Source organism: Lutra lutra, chromosome 14 (genome assembly GCF_902655055.1).
Source record: "Lutra lutra chromosome 14, mLutLut1.2, whole genome shotgun sequence".
Taxonomy (NCBI): Eukaryota; Metazoa; Chordata; class Mammalia; order Carnivora; family Mustelidae; genus Lutra; species Lutra lutra.
This window is the reverse complement of record NC_062291.1, coordinates 46,560,864-46,579,942: the sequence shown is the minus strand read 5'-3', so window position 1 is coordinate 46,579,942 and position 19,079 is coordinate 46,560,864. Positions and strand designations below refer to the sequence as shown.

The 19,079-nt window shown below is 39.2% G+C and overlaps 1 protein-coding gene across 2 annotated transcripts in view; it reads right to left on the bottom strand.

Moving 5' to 3' along the window:
• The window catches only part of SHLD2 (shieldin complex subunit 2), a 94,450-nt gene that overhangs the window by 63,464 nt on the left and 11,907 nt on the right, over window positions 1-19,079 (bottom strand). For both annotated transcript variants that reach the window (XM_047703600.1, XM_047703601.1), the window contains exon 2: window positions 1,434-1,483. The gene's annotated coding sequence lies outside the window, so the exon portion shown is untranslated. The remainder of the gene's footprint in view (window positions 1-1,433; window positions 1,484-19,079) is intronic.

Genomic DNA, 19,079 nt, shown 5'->3' with positions numbered 1-19,079 from the left:
TTAAACCAGGAAGCTGGAAAGCCAAAACCAACCTGACTTAGTCCACAGAATTCTCAAAAGGCACAGGAATTGGTAACAGATGGTACCTCTGGAAACAGTGGTTAAGGGAACATCAAACAGGGCAGGTTGGTTGGAAGTTCTTCAAGAAAAAGCCTAATCCTGGGGTGGCCGGGTAGCTCAGTCGGTTAAACATCTGCCTTCAGCTCAGGTCATGGTCCCAGGGTCCTGGGATGAGCCGGCATTGGGTTCCCTTCTCCGCAGGAAGCCTGCTTCTCCCTCTCCCTCTGAGCTTCCCCAGCTTGTACACTTTCTCGCTCTCTCAAAAAAATAAATAAAATGTTTTTGTTTTGTTTTTTTTTAAAGAGATAGGCTTTGGACATTAAACTTAGGGAATTTTATCAGAAAGAATAGAGACTAAAACAGATGATAATAAGAAAAAAAAATAAGGAAATCAGAGGCCCAATCAAGATAATTTAGTATCCATACAGGAGAGGCTCTAGAGAAGCAAAATGAAGGAGTGAACCAAGAAAGAAGACAACACAGGAGAGAGGAAATAGAAGATCCAACCCAAAGGAAAAGAGAGCCCCTAGAATGAGAGCTGGGCACTATGGGAAAACAGAAGCTACTCTGTAGGGCAGCACTTTGCCCTGGGAGGGACTTCTTCAAGAGGATGACAGTAACAGAAAAAAAAACGATGTGACAGAAAGCAGGAACATTGGGCAACTGATAGAGACTCCTGAGTTCAGCTGGTGATAAGGACACAGAAAATCATATAAACAACTTATGTCCTGAACTGAGAACTCAGGTAACATCAATTCGATATACTACTTGAGAAACCACAGATAAATCCTGAAAAGCAAGGAGAGTCGAGAATAGTTCACCTCTGAGGAGGAAGAATGAGGCTGGGGACTGAGAATCCCTGTTTGAAAATCCCTGACAAACTACTTAACTTGCTGAACTGTATAACCTTGAAAAAAAGTGTAAATAAGAGAACATGGAAGATGGGGAAAGAGTGCAGAACCCACGTCAACAACTAAATCTGACCTCTGGAAGCAAAGAACTCCCACAGAATTGTCCCACAAAGGAAAAAATAACAAGAACGGATGAGTTTGAGGGGGGAAAAAAAAGCAAGAAGGAAGTCACATTACTTCCACGCTGTCACAACTCTTGACAAACGCATAGCGTCAAGAGCAGAAATCGTAGGTTTCTGGGCTTCAGCTCCCTACTTTATAAAGCGGGTGTAATAGTATCTCTCACAGGACTATTGGTAGGCTTCAATCAGATAATGAACATGAAGTGCTTACAGTGATGGTAGATATAAATATTATTAACACAGTTAATAATTCACTTTTTTAAATAACTAAAATTCCTTTTTGATATCAAATCAACCAATTCAATTGTCATAATACTGAAGCGTTTACTTGACTGCTTACCTTATCTACTCAAACAGCAAGGCTTCTTCCAATCCCTTCACATAAGTCTCCTGAAAAAGAGGGAGAGACGTTGACTATCCAAGAGAAACAGAAAATTTGTTAATAAAAATACTTATCACACCAAAGAATTGGCTGTACTAGAAAAATTACTCAGGTCACCATGTTTTATCTTACACGTTCTAGTTCATTGTGATCAATCATTCACTCACCAAGCAAGTCAGCAATAGAATTGAAAACTTTGTACCAACTGTACATTAACTCAGTAATACTGAGACAAGAATTTTTCCATTTCAAAATAGGCAAAGTCTCCAACTTATGCACAGGCTGTCTTCTCCAAGTTCAGTGATACTTTGTTATAAAGCTTGGGAAACATTTTTCCAAAGAAACAAACTTATGAAATAAAGTTGAGGCCCCGGGCAATCACCAAAAACCAATTTACTCTATACGTACCTGAAAACCACAGAAAAAGACAGGAAGAAATGTAGCCATGTTAAATGACTTTCAACCACCTCTTTTGTTCTCCCAAAGCAACCAAAAAGTAGTTCTTATGTGAGATTAGACACTATGTCACACCTGGTTTCATTCAACTTTGTATCCTTGTAAACATTAATGGTATGTAACACAGTACATGCTTTCTCTCAGGAGCTTAAAATATTTACTTAATGAATGAATAACTAGAATTAAAAGTACTATTTGGACCATATTCTTTCTATGGAGAAATGCATTACAATTTCCAACTGAAGGAACAACTTCCTTTTTCTTGGCAACAAGACCAGTTTGAACACCAAGAATTATATGGTGTCAGCAGATACTCCATCAGACTTGAAAGCTATTCTTCCTTAGAAATCAGGTTTTGGTCGGAGATCACTTACACTATTGCTAAGTATGTATATGTCACTAAACTGGGTTTTCATGATATACAACTTGACCTCCAAAATTTCCCTGACTTCTTTCCCTTTAAAAACCAGTAACTATGGGGCACCTGGGTGGCTCAGTGGGCTAAGCCTCTGCCTTCGGCTCAGGTCATGATCTCAGGGTCCTGGGATTGAGCTCTGCATCAGGCTCTCTGCTGGGGAGCCTGCTTCCTCCTCTCTCTCTGCCTGCCTCTCCGCCTACTTGTGATCTCTCTCTGTCAAATAAACAAATACAATCTTAAAAAAAAAAAAAACAGTAACTAAATGTAAATAGTGGTCATCAATATTGTATCTGGAAAGAATTTTTCCTTCTGGCTTTAGTGAGATTTAATTGACATAGAACACTGTACTAAAATGTATTGCATAATGATTTATGTATATATTGCAAAATGATCACAGTAAGTCTAATTAACATCCATCACCATACAGTTACAAATTTTCTTGTGATGAGAACATTTAAGATCAACTCTCACAGCAACTTCCAAATACACAATACAGTATTTTTTAATTAACTAATTTATTTGAGAGAGTGCGCATGCTGGGGGAAGAGAGGAGGCAGAGGCAGAGGGAGAAACTTAAGCAGACGCCATGCATGCAGAGCGCAGGGCTCAATCTCACAATCCTGAGACCAGCACCTGAGCTGAAACCAAGAGTCTGATGTCCAACGTCCTGAGCCACCCAAGTGCCTCCGAAATACAGTATTTTTAACTACAGTCACCATGCTGTACGTTACATCCCTGGAATTAATTTACGTTATAACTGGAAATTTGTACCTTTTGACCACCTTCACACCTTTCCCCTATCCCCCACACTCCTGCTCTGTCAACCACGGATTGGTTCTCTATTTCTGGGACTTCGGGTTTTTTTTTTTTTTTAGATTCCACATATAAGTGAGATCATACAGTATTTGTCTTTCACTTAGTGTAATGCCTTGAGGTCCCATCCATTTTTTTATTTTTGTAGGTAATAATATTTCCTTCTTTTTTATTACTGACTATTCCAGTGTATGTGTGTGTATCACATTTTATTTATCCATTCATCAACTGAGGGACACTCAGGTTGTTTCTGTGTCTTCATTGTAGATAATGCTGCAGTGAATATGGGGATATGGATAACTCTTTAAGATAATGATTTCATTCCCATCAGATATATACCCGAAAGTGGAATTGCTGGATCATATGTAGTTCTATTTTTAATTTTTTGAGACAGATTTCTGATTTGTATAGTTTCTGCTCTACTTCTAGTTAGTATAGAAGCTTATCAACTGCGAACTTAATACCATGTCCCACCCCCCCAAAAAAAAAAACTTTTTAAGAGTCAGTATTCAGACAAAAAGATCTGATTAAAACCTAGTATTTCTCTAGCTCAGATGCAGCTACCTGTTCTTTGATATTTCAGAAACAAAACAGATATAAAGTTACCCAACATGATAACATAAATTACTTTAGGCACCAAAATAATTGCAAAAATAACTGAAAAGTATGGGCTAAAATTACAGAACTTAGTAAACAATGTATTCAGTGTCCACAATGATATTGATTTTCATAGTGTAAAACCTGAGAGAAATTTACCTAAAAACGAACTCCGTTAATTTTTCATTACTCTAAGAAAACAAATCATCTCTATAATGTACCCACACAGGAATAAAGACTAATTTATCCTAGAGAGAGAGAGAGAGAGCTCACTTCAATACTTCAAGCTTTTTGGAATGACTGATCATCTCATTTCTTCTACCAAGCACAAAATTCATATAGATTGTCACTTTAAATGAGATATGGCATCAAAAGCACTTATGTTCCAATTTAGCATCAGAAATTATTCCATAAATGTTATTTCTTTTGAGCACCCTTTCTGCTCTAAAATTCTATACCCTCAATAAAACCAACTTACTTTATTTCTTTATAATGATTTCATTTTATGTAAATGTAGGAAGGCTATATAAATATTTGCTAGAACAAATGTAGGAGGTTGAAGAGTTGATAAGGACTACTGACAAAAATGGAAGTCTGGACACAGGTAATAATGTCATCAGCAGAGAAGGCAAAAGCATTTCTGAACTACCTACTACATTAACACAATATCCTTGACATAAAGATTTCTGGGTGAAGTCTTTTTGTGGTATTTTGAAAAATAGTAGTATAGCCAAGAAAATTTAATCATAAGTAAATAAATCTATGTTGAATTTTGTTTCAAGAATGTTTTCTGTTAAAAGAATAATGTTCAGGGCACCTGGGTGGCCCAGTGGGTTAAACCTTTGCCTTCAGCTCAGGTCATGATCTCAGAGTCCTGGGATCAAGCCCCACATCGGGCTCTCTGCTCAGCGAGGAGCCTGCTTCCTCCCTCTCTCTGCCTGCTGCTCTGCTTACTTATGATCTCTCTCTGTCAAATAAATAAATAAAATCTTAAAAAAAAAAGAGCAAAGTTTGATGTCTCTACATTAGTAACCTATGTAATAAAACATGAAACCCACTAAGGAAAAGCAGAGCAGGAACCTCAATATATCACTTTTGGAGACCGATACTTACATGAAAGTAAACATCATCAACTCCAATCATATTCCAAACTTTTAGAAGTGGGTGGGTAGAGGAACAAGAGGGCATAAAAAATATGACACTATTTCTATGGTGTGGGTTTATATCTTAATATTTTCATCAGAAAAGTAAATAGGCAAATTGAGACTTCCAGCTAGCTTGTCAGAAGGGCTGTCATGAGTACTAATAGTCTCAGGTTGACATTTTGGGGTTTTTTTTTGTTGTTGTTGTTGTTGTTTTAAGATTTTATTTATTTATTTGACAGACAGAGATCACAAGTAGGCAGAGAGGCAGGCAGAGAGAGGGGGGGGAAGCACGGTCCCTGTGGAGTAGAGAGCCCGATGTGGGGCTCGATCCCAGGACCCCAGGATCATGACCTGAGCCGAAGGCAGAGGCCTTAACCCACGGAGCCACCCTGTCGCCTCTCAGGTTAACATTTTAATAAACTTTTCTCTCATTTCTTACAAGTATCTCAGCATTAAAAACTACAAAACATGATGTGGCTGCTTTGGAAAAAGTCTGGTGTTTCCTCAAAAAGTTAAACATAGAGTTCCCATGTGACCCAGTAATTCCACCCTAGGTAAATACCTGGAAGAACTGAAAACATGTCCACACAAAAACGTTCAGAAATGACCATAGTAGCATCAGGCACAATAGCCAAAAAGGGGAAAAAACTCAAACAACCATCAACTGGTGCATAAATAAAATGTGTATATCCATACAATAGGGTATTATTCTGCCTTAAAAAGGAATGAAGTGGGGCGCATGGGGGGCTTAGTATCTGACTCTTGGTTTCAGCTCAGTTCAGGATCTCAGGGTCAGGAGAATGAGTTCAGCAAAGAGTCTGCTTGCTCCTCTCCCGACCCCCTGCTCCTCCCCATGCGCTCTCGCGCTCTCTCGCTCTCTCTCTCATTCTAAAATAAATAAATAAATAAATAATGTTTTACAAATTAAAAGTAATGAGTACTGATATGTGCCACAACACAGATAAGCCCTGAAAACATGCGAAGGGAAAGAGACCAAACACACAAGGCAATATACAGTATGATTCCATTTATATGAAGTACTCGGAATAGGCAAATCAACAGACATGTATGCAGAGTAGCGGCTGCCAGGGGCTGGGAGAAAGGAGAAACAGCGAGCGACTGTTTAACGGGTACAGAGTTTCCTTTGAGGGTGATGAACAAGGTCTGGAACCAAATAATGGTTGCACAAGATTGTGAACATCCTTAACACCACTGGAATTTTTTCATTATGTGAATTATAGCTCAATCAACACAAGAAACTTTACATCACGATACAAAGATGTTAACATCCTATCAGAGAAATGTGGATTATTTTGGCACCCCTTTAAAAACCTTATGGTTAATTTCATAAGGGCATTATTAATATTTTAATTATAAACCTTTTTTGAAGATTTTTTTCAATTTTTAAGTGATCTCTATACCCAGCACAGGGTTCAAACCCACAACCCCAAGATCGAGGGTCACACGTTCTACCTACAAAGCCAGCCAGGTACCCCTCAAAGTTAAACCTTTTTCTATAATGTCAATGTCGTCCTTAAGATTTCCTATTTGTTAGGAATTCTCATAAAACGCTTAGCACCAGCTTTGCAATTCTTAGTCTGCCAGGGTAGGAATCAATTTTATATGATATCTACACAATTCAAGTGAATTTTTAAATGGGTCAAATATTTTATTAAATTCGTCTTACCAATATCCTGCATTCAATTTTAGTATAGGAAAGGAAGGTGTTTTTTGTAATGAACAAGATCAGCAGAAGATAAAAAAAACTTTTAAATAGCAAAATTTACCTAGTTTGCTTTAGCATTCATAAACCTATCTCTTGACATTATTTTTAATTTTAGTATTTAATAGAGAAATGCAACATTCAAAAATGCCATATCAAATGCAACTGCAGCCCTGACTCTTGGTTTCTGCTCAGGTCATGGTCTCAGGGTTGTAAGATCAAGGCCCCCCATCAGGCTCTGCACTCAGCATGGAGCCTGCTTGGGCTTCCCTCTCTCCATCTCCCTCTGTCCCTCCCCCTGCTCAAACGTTCACACACTCTCTCTCTAAATAAATAAATACAATCTAAAAAATAAAATGCCACTTCTGCAGAAACTGATTCTAGGTGAGGCCAACTTCAGTCACCTACATAATCATTCACAATCTTCCTGGCTGCCTTTTTTTTTTTTTTAATTTCTCTTCAGCGTAACAGAATTCATTGTTTTTGCACCACACCCAGTGCTCCATGCAGTACGTGTCCTCCTTAATACCCACCACCTGGCCCCCCCAACCTCCCATTCCGCGCCCCTTCAAAACCCTCAGATTGTTTTTCAGAGTCCATAGTTTCTCACAGTTCACCTCCCACTCCAATTTCCTCCAACTCCCTTCTCCTGTCCATCTCCCTATGTCCTCCATGTTGTTATGTTCCACAAATAAGTGAAACCATATGATAATTGACTCTCTCTGCTTGACTTATTTCACTCAGCAGAATCTCTTCCACTCCCGTCCATGTTGCTACAAAAGTTGGGGATTCATCCTTTCTGATGGAGGCATAATACTCCATAGTGTATATGGACCACATCTTCCTTATCCATTCGTCCGTTGAAGGGCATCTTGTTCTTTCCACAGTTTGGCGACCGGGGCATTGCTGCTATAAACACTGGGGTACAGATGGCCCTTCTTTTCACTACATCTATATCTTTGGGGTTTAACAGGGTTTGAGTAGGGCAGGCACTCAATATACATAAACTAATTATATAAATTATCAGATTTTTTAAAAAAGATTTTATTTATTTATTTGACAGAGACACAGCGAGAGAAGGAACACATGCAGGGGGAGTGGGAGCGGGAGAAGCAGGCTTCCCGCCGAGCAGGGAGCCAGATGTGGGGCTCTATCCCAGGACCCTGGAATCATGACCCGAGTCAAGTGCAGGCGCTTAACAACTGAGCACCCAGGTGCCCCTAAATTATCAGATTAAATAAAACTCTCAATTTAGGATAATAAATCTCTTCTGCACCTGGGCAAACCAAGCACTGGAACCAGATGTTTTATACATATTATTCCTCATTTCAACCTCACAATACTTTACAGAAGGTGAAGTAACCTACCTAAGGTCATAGCATAGTTGTAAAGCCAGAATTCAAACCAAGAGCTGTCAGGGATACACTTGTTTTTGCTGAAACATTCCAAGTGCTGGCTACAGAGGAATGTATATTCAGTTTAACTGGCTTTAACTGGCAAACACTCATTTTCGCTCTTGAACATGGCTTCTAAGTGTTTAGGGAATGAGAAAGTGCTTAAAAAATACCTGAAGAGATGGGGCACCTGGGTGGCTCAGTGGGTTAAAGCCTCTGCCTTCGGCTCAGGTCATGATCTCAGGGTCCTGGGATCGAGCCCCGCATCGGGCTCTCTGCTCAGTGGAGAGCCTGCTTCCTCCTCTCTCTCTTCTCTCTCTCTGCCTGCCTCTCTGCCTACATGTGATCTCTGTCTGTCGAATAAATAAATAAAATTAAAAAAAAAAAATACCTGAAGAGAATATTATTGAAGAACAAAGTGAGGCATCTGGGAAAATGTGCAATGCACTGTGTGTCCGCTATGGTGCCTCGTGCTGTGCCTGTGTTTTTTCTTTTTTTTTTTAATTTAAGATTTTATTTGTTTGTCAGAGAGAAAGAGAGAGCGCAAAGAGGGGGAGCAACAGGCAGAGGGAAAAGCAGATTGCCCGCTGAGCAAGGAGCCCAACGTGGGACCTGATCCCAGGACCCAGGGATGATGACCTGAGCCGAAGGCAGACACTTAACCAACTGAGCCACCCAGGAGTCCCTGTGCTGACTACTTTAAATACATGAACACTTCATTGTTACAACAATCCTGAGACACAAATACTGGTACCCTATTTTTTACATAAAAGGAAACTGAAGCTTAAGATTCAAGAAGGTCCAAGTTTACAGAAGTTGCAAAGCACAAAATTGGGATTAGAAATCAAATTCGGTCTATCAAGAAGTATTTACTGAGTGCTTACTAGATATCAAGGTCAAGGAGGCACTTAGGATAGAATACTAGAGATCCCACCGTATATAACTCAAAACAAACCCATTTTCTTTTTGCTTAAGGAGTAAGTCACTGGGAAATTGCCAAATTCTCCACAGATCTTTTCTTTAATAGTTCTGTTTTCAGTAATTACTCATGCTTTGGTTAGATGTGTTAAATACTGCCCCCTAAACTCCAAAGTTGATAGTTAGGAAAACGGAACAAACCTCCAGCAGCAAATATAAAAATAGATGCTATTTTTTGTCATACATGCATGATTTTGAACATACTGCTGGATGTAGAGGACCACTTTGAAAAATAAACTTCACACGTTTTGGAAGATGGACCAAACCCTCTAGCATTCTGTGAAGCTTCTGAAGGTCTGGCAGATTTTAAATGACAACAGTGAAATTTCAAGAAAGAACAGGGTAAGTCAGCACCAGGGCTAGTTTAACATTAATAATAAGTGATCTAATAAAAAGGTCTATGTTTGCCCGGTCAGGTTTGGCTTATTATGTCAGTTGGAAAGCCAGAAGGAAACTGGTTTTAACTCCCATTCAGCCTGTATCAGGAAAACATCACTTTATCAGAAATGTAGCTGATGTCAGCATGACACCGTGGCAGTTCAAACTGAAACTGACCTTTCTTTTCCAACTATTTTTGCATTCACTCATGGTATAGAATTGAGACCAATTCACATTTGTCATGAGCTTTCTACGTGTCAGACATTACACGCATTTTCTCATTTGATTCCCACAGCCACCCTGCAAGATATTAACCTTGTCTTTTAGAGGATAGAACAGAAGTTTTGAGAAATGAAGTGACTTTTCTAAGGTCACATAGTCTATAAAGAGGCAGAGCAAGGTTGAAACTCAAAGTGGTCAGTTACTCTCATGTCCCATAGCACTAAAAAGCTGTCAGTTTATCTTGTAAAGAAATTTAATTTTTATTTTAAAAAATCATAATAGGGACGCCTGGGTTGCTCCGTCGGTGAAGCAGCTGCCTTCAGCTCAGGTCATGATCCTAAGGTCCTGGGATCAAGTCCCGCATCAGGCTCCTTTTTCAGTGGGGAGCCTGCTTCACTCTCTGCCCCAGCCAGCCACTCTGCCTGCTTGTGCTCTCTCTCTGACAAATAAGTAAATCAATATTTTTTTAAAAATTATAATAATATAAGAGCACAGAAAGCAGAGTAAAATACTGACTTGGATTTTAAACTGTTTTAGTACCTCAAAAGTAGTATAAAGTAGTATAAAGTAGTAAAAGTAGTATAAAGATGCTGACCTTTTAAAAATTCCTAAGAAGGTCATTATAAGACAATATAAAATGAAGTCAGAATACTAATCTTTCAATAACATTTCAAAATAACAAAAAAATAAATATAGCATTTAATATTATGAACAGAGAACCAAGTTTAAAAAAAAAAAAGTTCTATTCTAAAATAATGGTGTTTAAGAGACTGCACCAGTACAGGCTAGCTCAAGGCAACACTTCCCAGTTAACTCCATGGAAAACTAATCTCTGTAAAAATATTGAAAGACAATGAGTTTCCATTGTTAAACGAGCTTGAGAAACACTGCACTAAACCAGTCTTCTTTCCAGTTACAAATAGTACAATGTAGTGCTTGAAAATCCTCTGGAGCCAGTCTATCTGGGATGGAGTCCTGGCTCTTCCACCTACTAAGCCATGTTAGTAACTGGGCAAGTTATTTTACCAATGTGGACCTCAACTTTCTCATCTGTAAACAAAGGATGTAACTACAGAAGACAGACCGGTAAAGATTAATACATGTGGGATTGTTAGAACAGAGCCACAAAAATACTAAGTACTCAATAAATGTTAAATTGTTAGTGGTAATATCATTTCCCTGAGCCCTTATTAAGCTGATGAAAGTTGATGTTCATGGTTAATCACAAAGTGGGAAAGGGATATGGTACGCAGCTTCTTCTCAAAATTATATGATGGAACCCACTTTTGCACAGGCCATCAAGAAAACTGGTTAATGTCTTTAAAACGAAAACCAAAATACAAAAAAACTATTCTCTGAGAAGTAATAGAGAATTTCCATCACTAAAATAAAATCTGTTTAAAAAAACGAAACAAAACAAGGTTAGTGCTTCCCGTTGCTGAACACATCAAGGTGCTGGAAGGGTAACATGTCCAGAGTGGGCATGGAAATACTCCTTCCCTCATACCCTGCCCTACACGGCTCTTCCATTTGGCTATTCCTGAGTTGTATCCTTAATAATAAAGCAGTAATACCTCCTCATAGATTCTGGCATATGGATTCAGTGCCCGGCACCTATACATGTACTGAAATGAAATACCATTTTGCTTTCTACTCCATAGCTCACACTGGCTTCAAGCCATCATCTGCCTCATCAGATCAGCCATTCAATTATCCAAAATATTGTGTGTTACCTATTCAGTCATCATCCAACCTGGAGGCATCTGAATAAGAAAAAAAATGTTTTCCATTATCAAGATATGGTCATCTATGTAAGTCTCATATCCCCTGCATAGATTTGAAGATATTCAAATGATGTTTATTGCATTTGGTGTTTTTTCTGCCCAGTTGTGAAATTTACAGTCACTGCGGAAAGTGCCAATTATGTTACCCTATCATTAAGAATTTTTCTAAGCAATATGTATTAGGATCTCCAGAAATGCTTATAGACTTTGATCAAACAAATCCATTTCCAAGAATCTATACTATGGAAATAAATAAAGAATATATGATAAAATTTTATGTAAATGTACATATTGCAACATGGTTTAACATTCTAGAAAATTAGAATACAGTTGACCCCTGAACAAAGTGGGCGTCAGGGACATCAACTCCCACACAATCAAAAAATCTGAGTATAATTTTAACTCCCCAAAGTGACAGCCTACTGTTGAGACAATAATACAGATGATTAAAATCCACTTTGTGTATTATGTATTACATACTATATTCTTACAATAAGGCTAGAAAAAAGAAAATGTTATAAAGAAAATTCTAAAAACAAGAAAACACATTTGCAGCACTACATTGTATTTATTGAAAAAAATCCACATGTAAGTGGACCCATGCAGCTAAAGCTTGAATTGTTCAAGAGTCAACTGTACTCAAAAAGTCTAATTTTAGGGGAAGGACTAAATACAGAGTGGCACATTAGTTCTATTATGCAGTCATCATAAATGATGTTGTAAAGGTTATGAATAATGCTATGTGAAAAAGCAGGTTACAAATATAGGCTCATAGTATAAGCACAGTTACCTAAAATAAATAAACCAACAAAATACCAAATAATCAAAATATAAGAGAAAAAACTAAATTAAAAAAAAATGAAAACATCAACTATGATCGATTTGAGCCACAGGCGACCCTTCTTCCTCTTTTCCTGTATTTTCCAAGTTTTCTTTACTGAGTATGTCTTACTGTTAAATATTTCGTAAAAAAACCCAAAAAATAAAATGCCATATTTTCTCTCCAAAATTTTCATTAACTCTTACTTGCTACCACCTAGCCTTTGAGTTAAAGTTCTAATAGATGACAAAGGAAATGATGTCAGGTGGACTGGCCTAGTGGTTAAAAAGACTGACAAAGTGGCGCCTGGGTGGCTCATTTAGCTAAGTGTCTGCCTTTGGCTCAGGTCATGATCCCAGGGTCCTGGGATCAAGTCCTGCACTGGGCTCCCTACTCAGCAGGGAGTCTGCTCCCTCTCCCTCTGCCCTTCCCCTCCACTGGTGTTCTCTCTCACTCACTCTGCTATCTCCCCCCTTCTCTCAAATAAATAAATAAATCTTAAAAAAAAGATTGAAAATATTATGACATGATTTCTTTAGAACGTTATCTATTATTTTGTGAGAGGCAGAGACAGTTATATATCCAAGGTTTCTGCTAGCAGAATTGTTCTCAGTTTGCATCGTGAAATCATACACACCAATATTTCTTTTTTAAATTTATTTTATTTTATGCTTTTTTAAATTGAAGTGTAATTAACATACAGTATTATACTAGTTTCAGGTGTACAATATAATGATTCAACAATTCTACCTATCCATTACTCAGTGCTTATCAAGGTAAGTATTCAAGAGCACATACCAGTATTCTTAGGGCTCTGTAAAAATACCATGCATCATGACTCTAAGTATTCCGTAATCCAAGGAAGTCTGAAAGCCTATTTTAAATATGCCAAAGATCAACGTAACAGAACCTCTGGTTTTAAGAAAGGCATTATGAGGGCGCCTGGGTGGCTCAGTGGGTTAAGCCGCTGCCTTCGGCTCAGGTCATGATCTCAGGGTCCTGGGATCGAGTCCCGCGTCGGGCTCTCTGCTCGGCAGGGAGCCTGCTTCCCTCTCTCTCTCTCTCTCTCTGCCTGCCTCTCCGTCTACTTGTGATCTCTCTCTGTCAAATAAATAAATAAAATCTTTAAAAAAAAAAAAAAATTTAAGAAAGGCATTATGGGAGAGGTAAAACTTTGAGAGTATGGTCTTGCAACTTTATAAACTGTCACATTTTCTAATTCCAAAGATAGACATTTAATATGTAGCATTTGGGGTTATAATTTTTAAATCAAATATGATTTAAATATCGCTGCAATAGTATTAAATTTTTAAGTCATCAAGGAGAACATGAATCATTCTTATTGCTATTCCCTCCTTTGGGGACTCAGAACTTTTAACATTCCCCCTCAAGCTGGCATCAGGCTTTCCAAAGTCCTGACAACTTATCGCTACCCACCTACCCACCTACCCACCCCTTAGAGACAAGTGTGTCAAGGTCAAAAGATCAGGTGAGTACCAATCACTTCCACCCCGCCATCCTCCTCACCAGCGCTAAGCCTCGCCAAAGAAGAAAACAGCCCCACACTAGGATTCTTTATGACACGCTGAGCAAAGGCCACAGATTGCTAAACATTGCTAGGTAGACCTGAAATCAACGAAGTCATCTAGCTCTGTGCATAACCCAGTATCTCAGTCTGTCAGCATAAACATATTTTCCTACAAAACTAATAAAAATCTGGAGGTCAGCTAAGGCCACCATGTTTTTCATCATTACCACGATCATCCAAAACATAAACCCCTCCAGGTAATTCCCCTTCGTTACTGCACTCTGATCTCATTTCTGCTAGGTACTCTCCCCCTCCTCGACCACCATCCAGTCCTCCAGTAGCTCTACTTCCTGATGACCCTTTATACTGTTCCCCTGTAAACAAATACCCGAAACCTTGAACCAATCCGAGCACCATTCCAGCAGTCTTCTTGTCTAAACTAAAATCTGACTGCAGCTAATATTTCTGCTCTCAGCAAACGTACAGCACGGAAGACAGTCCTTGTTCACCATGGAGGTTGTGCATCCTCATGTACCTCTTTTGAGGTGTCTGTCCTATTCCTACCTCTCTCTCCCTGTTTCTGTCATCAACTGACCTCTTAGTCATTCACCAAAGACTTTGGAATCTAGTTCAGAATCTTCCCAGCCCTTGCTCTAGAACTATTCTGAGCAATTCACTTTCTATGAAGCTGACTCCTCTGCACCCAAGCTTTACACCTCCCTTATCTGCTCAACCCCAGTAACCTTCACTTTCTCTGCTTCAGAAACCCATTCCATAGCCAGCTCTAGGATTCAGTCATAACCAGCAAGTGCTCCTCCTAGTTAAGCTTCAATTTAACTTAATCTTAAATTCCAGCATCCAGTCTCAACCACTTCACATCCCAGCTGCCACTTTCTGGTTTCGGTTGTTCCCTAGTCTGCCTCGAGTCAATGGCCCATCACTTCAAACACCTTCACTGCTGGAATCTCTTGCCTCCCTTTCTGCCACACTGGCTTGTCAAATCCAGACCAAGATCAATCTACTCGTTCAACTTGTCTGCTCAGACGCTCGGGCTGCTGAGCCCTGAGATGGGGGGCTGGGGTGGGTTAGGGGGAGATCACTCACACAGCTACATATACCAGAGCCAAGAAAAATGTGTCATTACAATTCTTCTACGTAATTCTGTTCATTTCCCCCAGTGGCTTTCTCAAAATTCTCCCTTTCTCCCCAAACCCTCCCCTACAATCACCATCTCCTTCCCCTATAATCTCAGCTAATGACTTTATCCCCCTCACCTCACTGGAAAAATTCATCAAGTGTACGGAGGCCCCAAATTCCTCACCTATCCCCCAAACACTTCTTCGTTGACACCATCTCTCCTTCCATTATTCCCATGTCAGTGGAAATTATATTCCTACTCCTACTCAAACCCTGTGACTTTACTCTATTCCCTCTAATCCTAAGGATAATGTTCAGCCAAACTCACATATCTCCTTCTTCCTGTATCACTTCTCCCTTTCTGAATTCTCCTGTGAAGCATATAACCATACTTATGTCTCTCTCATCTGGATACAACATATGCTCTACCTACTATCCTTCAAGCTTTTGGAAAAGAATGTCTGCACTGTCTCCAACTCTCTTGCAACCATTCACTCTTTGTCCTCAGCAATCTGGCTGTGTCTCCCCCACAGAGACTCCACTGATGTTCTTCTGTTGAAGACACTCCATCATCTCCTCGATGCTCTGCCCTTACGTCAGTTGACCTATTTTGAGACATTTGACACTGCTCACCACTGTCTCTTAAGACTTCTCAGTTTTCATTTAACAACATCTACTGGACACCTACTTTCTGACAAGAACTGGGGATAAAATGATGAGACTGGCACAGTCAAGCCCTCAAGGAACTTAGAATCAGGTGGAGGAAGCTTCTACAATCATACTCTTCTTTCAACCTCTCAGATCACTCCCTTTCTCTATTCAACGCTTAGAGACTCCTACTCCCTCAGGACTCCTTTCTTTGCTCTTCTCACAACCATCCTGGGATTACCATGTTCACACTGCCTACTCACTGATGATGACAAAATACAGATCTCTAGCTTAGAAGTCTATCCTGAGCTCTGGACCCACTCACTCTCTATGAAAAGATACCAGTACTTCAATATCTCACTATCTTGATAGTATCCTCTGATGCACAAAAGTACTGAATTTTGATGAAGTCAAATTATCTATTTTTTCTTTGTTTGTTTGTGCTTTGGGTATCATATTTAAGAGACTGTTGCCTAGGGACACCTGGGTGGCTCGGTCATTAAGCATCTGCCTTTGGCTCAGGTCACGATCCCAGCACACTGGGATCCAGCCCTGCATTGGGCTCCCTGTTCAGCGGGAAGTCTGCTTCTACCTCTCCCACTCCCCTGCTTCTGTTCCCTCTCTTCCTGTGTGTCTCTCTCTGTCAAATAAATAAATAAAATCTTTGGGGAAAAAAAAGAAAAAGAAGAAAGAAACTGTTGCCTAATATAAAATCATGAATATTAACACCTATTTTTTTTCAAACAGTTGTGTGCTTTCAGCTTTTAGATTTAGGTCCTTAATCCATGAAAACCATAATTCTCAAAAGCTAAGCATTTCACTTGCAATATCTAAGGCTTTTTTAAATTCTGAGACCCTGGCTTTCAATATGACAAAGCAGAAAACCTTTGCTGGCAGAGTTTATACTGTAAACTATGGCATACAGGAAGTGGCAGGTGATGGCGTAAGTGTGGTTCTCCCACAACAATCAAGAGGACATAAAAAATGGGGTGAGGTGGGAATACAGAGAGAAAGAGGAGGTAGAAAATAGGTAGAAGTTTAGAATTCTTACCTCTTATCCCATCTGAAGCTAAGTCTTGGGGTGAGAAAGGGTAAGAAAAATCTCTAGTATGTCTGTGGGGAAGGACCCAGAAAAGAAGATAACCATCTTTCCCTTTTCTAAGTTATAGTTCAGGGAACTGCAAGTTTTTAGCAAAACCTTATACCTACCACTATATCAGTGTTAAGAGCCAATGACATGCCCAGACAGTATTCCTGAAAAGCTGCCTCAGAGACCCAAGCACACCAGCATGGCATAGAAACAGTTAAGAAGTTTACTTTGGGCCAGGATGCCCAAAAGAGCCTCGAATCAAGGCGGATCCAGCACACACAGACCTGTTGACCAGAGGTCATGGTAGTAGTGGGGACATCAGCCTCAGACGCAACAGAGCAGACGGTACCATTCGAGACTAAGCCAGTCAAGGCACAGGTTAGCAATGGCCAAGGACAGAGAATGGCCCAAAGACAAGATGCCCCTCCTCGGTGCCAGGGAAAATTATATCACTTCTACCAATACTCTCCACCCCAGGAAAAAAAAAAGTAGAGAACTATGTGGGAAAAACTGAATTTATCCAAAGGACTAATTATTTACCTAAGGATCTGAGTAAACCTGGAATTAATTAAGCTAAACCAGAAGCTACTGACTTTATCCTAAATTGGCAAAATTGTCCTCTACTACCTTGTAGAAATAAGAAGCTCCAGAGCTAAGGAAATTTTAGTTATAGAGAGATAACTACATTTCGTAGTTGACAAAATTTATGCCTGCTATACAACAGTTGGGCTTCGGCTACACAAAAAGTAAAATGTAAACCCCCTGTCCATGTGATCTACCTCTCCAAAGGTACAACATCCAGCACTAAGCATGGACCATAATCACCCTGGTTTCCTTCCATTCCTAAAATACGCCAAGGTCTTTCCTATATTAGAGATCTCCACATGCTGTTTCCTTCATTTGTGCTCCCATGGGTCTTCATAGAGGTTGCCCCAAAGCAAACTTTAGCTTCCATTTAAATGTTTCTTCCTTAAAGAGGCCTTCTCTGACATCCTAAATAAAGTAGCACAGCACCTATGATTTCCAACTAGAACAGTCCTCAAAATCTCACATGCCCACTAGAATAAAAGCTCTGTTCTTGCCTGTCTTGTTCACCAACTACCCCAGTATCTGGTCCATGACAGGTGGTCAATGAGGAACTAATGAATCAGAGTAAAGTGTGATAGACAAAATAAACTTTAAAATCTTCTGACAAATCCATGTATTAAAGAACTTAAAAAATTAAAAGTAGACAACCACCATATTCCAATTTGGAAATCAAAGTAAAAAGAAAGATCATACATAAATAAGTTTCTATTTTTATTTTTAAAACAATGTAATTATAGAGTCTTAGAAAATGGTTATATGATGAGAGACTATGATTTTTTTTTTTTAAGATTTTTTTTTTTATTTATTTGTCAGAGAGAGAGGGAGAGAGAGCGACCACAGGCGGACAGAATGGCAGGCAGAGGCAGAGGGAGAAGCAGGCTCCCCGCCAAGCAAGGAGCCCGATGTGGGACTCGATCCCAGGGCGCTGGGATCATGACCTGAGCCGAAGGCAGCTGCTTAACCAACTGAGCCACCCAGGCGTCCCTTTTTTTTTTTTTTTTTTTTTTTTGGACTCTGAAAATCGATCTGAGAATTTTGAAGGGGTGGGGGGTGGGAGGTTGGGGGCACCAGGTGGTATTGTAGAGGGCACGGATTGCATGGAGCACTGGGTGTGGTGCAAAAATAATGAATACTGTTATGCTGAAAAAATAAAAAATTAATTAAAAAAAAAAAAGAAAAAGAAAATGGTTATATGAAATTATAGAGAAACTTCTATAGGCTAAAGCCTCTTAAAACCGAAACACAAAACAGAAACAAGTCCAACAAACCATCAAGATGAGTTTCTTTGAAAATAATAATAATAATAATAAATATTAAAATAATTAGGTGCACAGGAATAAAACTGAGCCTACAAAACCTTTACTGAGGAATAAAAGAAACTGTCTAAACATAATGGGAGATGCTCCACACTCTTTTCATGGTTAAACAATAATGTAAAATATCAATTCTCCTTAAATGAATCTATAAACCTATTACAACTTCAAGGAGAATACAAAAGGATGGGGGCACTTGGGTAGCTCAGTGGGTTAAGCCTTTGCCTTCGGCTCAGGTCATGACCTCAGGGTCCTGGGATTGAGCCCCGCATCAGGCTCTCAGATCAGCAGGGAGTCTGCTTCCCCCTTTCTGTGCCTACTTGTGATCTCTCTCTCTGTCAAATAAATAAATAAAATCTTTAAAAAAAAAAGAATACAAAAGGATGTATTTTTTAAAGTTAATCCTAATCAATATTAGATATACTGAAATATAAATAACAATATAAGTTCCAGTTTTCCAAATGAAGAGCTAGATTCAAGCCAACTCTTCTTATGAAAACAAATAAAAACACAAGGTGAAACATAAAAAACAAATTCTTTGCCACTAAGAGTTAATATAGTAAGGAAATTAG